At 31.5% G+C, this 6,578-nt stretch overlaps 1 protein-coding gene across 1 annotated transcript in view; it reads left to right on the top strand.

The window, feature by feature from the left end:
- The first annotated feature begins 4,582 nt into the window (after positions 1-4,582).
- LOC105458020 (uncharacterized protein DDB_G0277605-like) overlaps positions 4,583-6,578 on the top strand; it is an 11,413-nt gene continuing 9,417 nt past the window's right edge. The window contains exon 1 of the mRNA XM_011703034.1: positions 4,583-6,078. The gene's annotated coding sequence lies outside the window, so the exon portion shown is untranslated. The remainder of the gene's footprint in view (positions 6,079-6,578) is intronic.

The raw sequence follows: 6,578 nt of genomic DNA, 5'->3' as shown, positions 1-6,578 counted from the left end.
TGATATTAAATATATGTACATTAGCGCTAACAAATTACACAATGATAAGTAAATAATAGTTCAGACGTAACGACTTTATAACAAACAGTCATAATCAGTGACAATAATATAAAATGCAATGATAAAAATTCTTTATGCTCGTACGTGCTTCTTCGAGTTACAAAAATTCTATGAATTGCATAATAAATTGTATGTTTAATACTTAATTGTTATCGTTGTTGTAACACATATTCCTCTATAAGTGTAAACATTTCTTTGAAATAATTGTTAAATTGTCGAGATTTATTATTTGATATTATAAAGGTAAGCTATGCTTATTACACGTAATTGTTAATTTCAGTTTTGTTAAATTAATCATTCTAAATGTTCATATACATTAAATTTTATAGTCAATAATATATAATTTTGTCAATTCCCTTTTGTTCCTACAAGAGTAGTAAATGTAACACATTTAAACTTTACTTTTAATCCATTATATGTCACAGAAAAAAAAATCTCTTGCATGAGATTCGTTGAAATGACAATATTGAATACAATATATTGAGTGCAATATCAAGGAATATATTTCGCGTATTTCGAGGCTTGATTACAAGCTTACATTTCTCACATAATTGGCTTTATGTATCCGAAGTATACACACACAAAAAATTTATTTCCGCACGCTGCAGAATTCCTACACATACTTCCAGTACTGCAACATTTATAGAAGGAAGAAGTATAATAAACATTTTTGAATTTCGGATAGATAGATTTGGAGATAATTAAATTACAAAAAAATTATATAATAATTAAAACTTATATTAAAAAATTATAAAAATTAATGAAAAAATGATTATATGTATACATTTAATTAAAAAAATTAATAGAAGAATAAGAATTATTAAATATACATTTAATTAAAAAATTAATAATTAAAATTAATGTAATTGGTTCCAAAGATATAAAATCAATAAGAAAGAGTATAAGGTCTAATAAATCTGACTGGATGTCCTTGTCAATTATATAAACTAATAGGTGCTTAATGAACATGAAAATAAAATTAAAATCGTTTCGAACTTTAATATTATTTTCAGTGAATATACATTATTTAAACGAATTAAAACTAAAAATGTTATATATAATATTCAACGATAAAACAGAAGTTAATATATATATTATTCACGCTGATTAAAAAAGTCGATGGATTTTAATACGCAAGTCGTCAAAGATGTAGAGAATATTTGTAACATAATACTTAAACATAGATGATGTCGCAAAAGAACGATTGTAGTAGCATATCTACGGAGATTCCATGAGTAATAGGTAATCCAAAATACTTAGAATTAACAGGTCAAGGAAGTTTCCAGGAATTCTATAGAATATCGATAAGAAAATCGATCTGTTAATTCTAAGTATTTTGGACAACCTACTGTTCATGGAATCTCCGCAGATACGCTTCTACAACCATTCTTTTATGACATTATCTATGTTAAGTATTATGTTACAAATATTCTCTTTATTTTTAATGTATGCGTATTAATATCCATCGATTTTTTTAATTAGCGTAAATAATTTGTATATTAACTTCTGTTTTACCGTTGAATATTACGTATGACGTTTTTAGTTTTAACTCGTTTATAAATAATGTATATTCATTGAAGAGGACCATATTAAAGGTCGAAACGTTTGATTATTTTTATTTTTATGTTTTGTTCATTACGCATCTATTAGTTTATATAATTAACAAGAACAGTCAGGCTCGTTAGCTCTTATATTCTTTCTTATAAAAAATTAATATAAAGGTAAAAATTATTAAATAATTTAATTGCTATTTACAACAATCACTGTCCAGAATACCGTTGAAATATATATCTTTATCTTCGTGTATAATGATATCGATATAACGAGGCATTTTTATAAGATTGTAAAAAGATATGCGATATATGTGTCTGATGACGCGGAGGATCACGGACAATTTATGAGTACATACTTTGAAACTACAATTAATATTTGGTTACGTATAAACAAATCATACACTTACGATGTGATTTTAAGCGCGGATCAAAATCATACATAGATATGTGGGAAAGCAATAAACCTGCGCTTGGCATCTTTAATTCACATGAATTGGACAACGCAACAATTAACTAGAGATATACGTACAATATCTTAACACATTTATATCGACATGATTGAGAAGAAATATCTCATTAAAATTAAGGTAATCGATATTGACAATAATGTTGCTGCAAGATAGAAACCTAATGTAAGATTTGGATTCATGATCCAAATTACCGACAACTTTTACAAGATACAAGGATCGCGAGTTGAAATTTGTTTATGACAGTCAATCAGTACCAGTTGGAAGTCCTTTGCGTAGAAAAATAAAATTTCAAATTCCCCCTCCTTCCGTCTACCTCAACTATCGTTATCTTGTCGATTTGATGAGTACGGATATTTTGCGCATTGCAGATTAATATTACAAGCTGTGATAACATGATAAGAATTTCGAGAAATTTAAAATGTCTTTACCTTAATTGTGTCCTGTCGCAAAAGCAATACATATACCTTGTATTTTTAATGATTTCTTCTTTAATCGTCATTCCTTAGTCGTCCAATTAAATAGATAAGAAGGTCTGTTTTTTTCGCTATCATTAACAATTAAACACTTATTCATCCTTATTTAGCTTCTTTGCGATATTACAGACGTTATCGATAAAGTGCGAGCATCTCACAATATTAGTAGTAATTATGATAACGTATGATATTGTCATCGCCGTCAACGTTGTATTAATTGCTTTCGACGAATTAAAGTGATTTTTTTTTTAATGTCAATATGCCGTATTTTCTTTTATATCAAAATATAATTTAATCTACTAAAAATGAATAAAGCAATAAAATTAATAAAAGATTTATTTGAAATGGACGAGAGAAGCGACGGCAGCGGCAGCGGCAGAGTATCTTTTCGCGGACACTTTGCTCCTATGACATCATCTCCCTCCCTGGGTACCCCGCACCACAGAACCTCCCCCTAGTTCCTACTCCGCACTCTCCGTACAAGTGCCTTCTTTATGGTTGATTGACATACGACGATGCCGACGATAAGAATTGCAATAAAGATAAATATTTATTTTAATGCACGAAAGATAAATATTTATCTTAATGCACAAAAGATAAATATTTATCTATGATAAAATAATCAAAGTCAAAAGGATGAAATTGATATATTATCTCACCCCCCCCCCCCGACTAAACTTTTTTTATGATAATCCACGAATATTATAACGTCACAATCTTTAAAATTCATTAGTATTATTTGTTAGATGATGTATAAAAAAATAGTTATTGTAACCAAAAATCAATGAAAAAAACAAAAGTTTCGAAAAAAAGGTATAATTAAACGTTACAATCGATTGTGCTCGAGTATTCTCTTATACGATCACAATATTTCCGTTTGCGATTATCTGAAAGTAGAATAATATAAGGCGGTTTCTAATTCGGGAGCTCCGTGGATGCGGAACAGAGGATCTGCGGTGCGGGGTATCCAGGAAGATGACGTCATAGTAGCAAGGAGCCTGCCACCTATTTCAAATAAATCTTTTATTAATTTTTAATAAATTAAATATATTTTAATATAAGATAAAATACGCCACCGCCACCTTAAATCTTTCATTTATTAAATTTTATTGCTTTATTTATTTTTAATAAATTAAATATTTTGTTATTTAGTTTATTGTTCGTTAATTAGGCTGAGTTAATTAGGATTGGTGCGGATGCGACGGAGCGATTGATTGATTTAAATCTTTGAGTCGGTTACAGTTTAAGTTTTATTCATATATCCTATATATTATCGAATAACGTATACATTAGTATGATCATTTATTCATATATCCTATACATTATCGAATATCTTATACATTAGTATGATCTCGTATACAGGATGTCTCAAAACTCTTAATTAATACTTGAAGATAATACTTAATTAATACGTGAAAGAAAATGAAATTTTGAACTAAAGGTTCCTGTATCAATTTTGGCTCACAATTGTCAGACCATTATTTACAAAGTTATTAACGAATAAAGTTAATCAATTAGATTGGGCTTACCGAAGTATGAAGGAGCGTAGCATGCTGTGCGGTGGTGCGGCTCTTCGCGATTACTTCTCTCGATAAAAATTTTATTCTAATTTTTCATATTAATAAATAAGCAAATAAATCAATCAATAAATAAGACAGGTAAATAAATAAATAAGTAAGAATAAATTACAGTTCAAAATTTATCTAATTTCTAATTGTTTTTATTGTTATTTATTATTTATTTATTTCCATGAGGAAATGTTTATCGGCCAGGAACTTATTAAAACTTTTACTTATTTATTAATAAATTTAGAATAAAATCTTAATCAAGAGAAGTAAGTGCGAAAAGCCGCACGGTATGATAAGCTGCTTTGTACTCCGGCTAAGTTCGATTTGATTGATTAACTTTATTCGTTAATGCCTCTCTAACTAATGGTCTGAGCCAAAATTGATAAGAAACTTTTAGTTCAAAATTTCATTCTTTTTCACGTCTTAAAATATTAGTTAAGAGTTTTGGGACACCCTGTATATCGTCGTATTCTATATTCTATATAAAACTATCTGTCTCGTTGTGCATAACTTTACATTTCTCGCGAAACTACGGTGATATGTAATGAAATTCGTACAAATATGTCTTGAATATGTCGAGAATACACATACACACGTATAGAATGGTTTGTCGAACTTCACTTCGAGTTTGTGCATTTCGATTACGACCAAATTTTCTAAAAAGACGCTTGGCTATAGAAATTCGGTTCCGCGCAATTATTTCCTCCGTATCTATACTTTCCCATTTTGTTAAGAGTTGCACATCGATGTGATTGCGCACGTTCTCCATGGTTTTACTGCATTATTCATCAATTTATACAAATTTTTTTTCTAAATTGTTCTTAGCTAGTGTTACGTCCGGTGGACTCCACGATTTCTCCGTTTGCGAACGTTCGCTCAGATAAAGGGCTTAGAATAAGATAAAAGTTATTGGTCATCAATTGGTGGACAAATATCGACTCAACGAGATCGACCGTTGTCTGTCTTCTTGGGAAGATTTATTTCAGGAAACATTTAGAAAGATTTATTTCAAATAACATTATAATAACGAACAAAAGAATGTTTCTAACAGAAGAATTTTGAAAACAAATAAAACCTTTTTTTCCGCGACAGTAAAATCCGATTTCAAAATGCGCCCGAGATCCATATGTTCCAAGATTAGAAAAATAAATATTATCTAGACATACCATCGCAGCGGAACTATAAAATCTTTCAGCCAAGGGTCGATGATTCACGAACCGGCACAAAGGGATGTAATAAAATTTAATCTCAAAACAAGCTCTAGATTTCTGAAATTTCGTAAAAAGGGAAAGTTATCCTCAGAAAAAAAGGTGATTTATCTGTTTTCAACTATTAAAACCCCAACCGGAATTCAAGACCTCAAGATCACTCAATAAGATGAGAAATTGATGACTAATAGAAATCCAGAAAAACAGTGCTTTTGTTAAGCAGAAGTAGGTATCCCCAAACTCCGGGATCGCGATAGGGGAACGAAGCCCCATTGGATAACCAATCAAACTAAAATCGAAATGGTGAGGGTAGCGTCTCACCGAAATCTGTAGCACCTCCAACCAATAGCTGTAAGACTTAACAATGTAAGGCGGAATGAATTACTTTAAACTAGATTAAGTGAAGGTTAACGAATCAGGAATAACCTCATCGATATCATCTTGCCAATCAGATTTTAATTCTTTCAACTCGAAACATCCCACATCCTTTGAGATTTCCTATATAAACCGGAAATTTTCCCGTATCGCTCTTTCAGACCGCTCAGCTCTCAGGCCGTTCAGATTTCAGACTTCTCAGATCGTCATCCGCGCTCAAGACATCACTCTCACCCAGAGTAACATCCTCGCTAGACATCGCCGCGAATCTTCACCCGCGAGTTCAGTTAATTGAAAAGGTGCGCAAGCGATCCGAGATACCGTGCAACACAGCCAAGGGCAGCGAACAACCGACGTCTCACCAGCAAAAAGTAAGTTTTCTCTTTTTCCTCACCCGAATAATCATTTCGAGACCCTCGGTGGTCTGTTCCGCGACCTGTCTCTAATCGCCCTCGGCATTTCAACTAGTGAACGGCAAATCCGTCTCTTTTCTCCGATTTCGCCGCGCCGCTAGGCTCAGGCCTCACGATTCAATTCTATTTTTCATACGACTATTTCTTCATGGCTCCCCCTTCCCTTATATAATTCCCGTCCTTTTTTTTACAATTTCTTTCCCCCTTCCACCGCCACGCTGGAGGAGCTCTCCGAAGAATAATGGCGACTTCATTAAAATGTACATATGTACATATAGACATATTTATCCGCTTATAATGTTTATTATCTTAGTAATTTCCGATATTCACTCCCCTGCTCATCCTCTTATATTCAAGTCAATGTAATCGTAATCTCAAATATTGTTTTAATTTCCGAATTACTAACCCCTTGAACTCTCGAATATGCACTATGAATTTTAATTATAACATTCTGTTGC

This window comes from Wasmannia auropunctata, unplaced genomic scaffold (genome assembly GCF_000956235.1).
Source record: "Wasmannia auropunctata unplaced genomic scaffold, wasmannia.A_1.0 LD334758.1, whole genome shotgun sequence".
NCBI lineage: Eukaryota > Metazoa > Arthropoda > Insecta > Hymenoptera > Formicidae > Wasmannia > Wasmannia auropunctata.
Note: the sequence above shows the minus strand (reverse complement) of the source record. Positions and strands in the feature narration are given on the sequence as shown.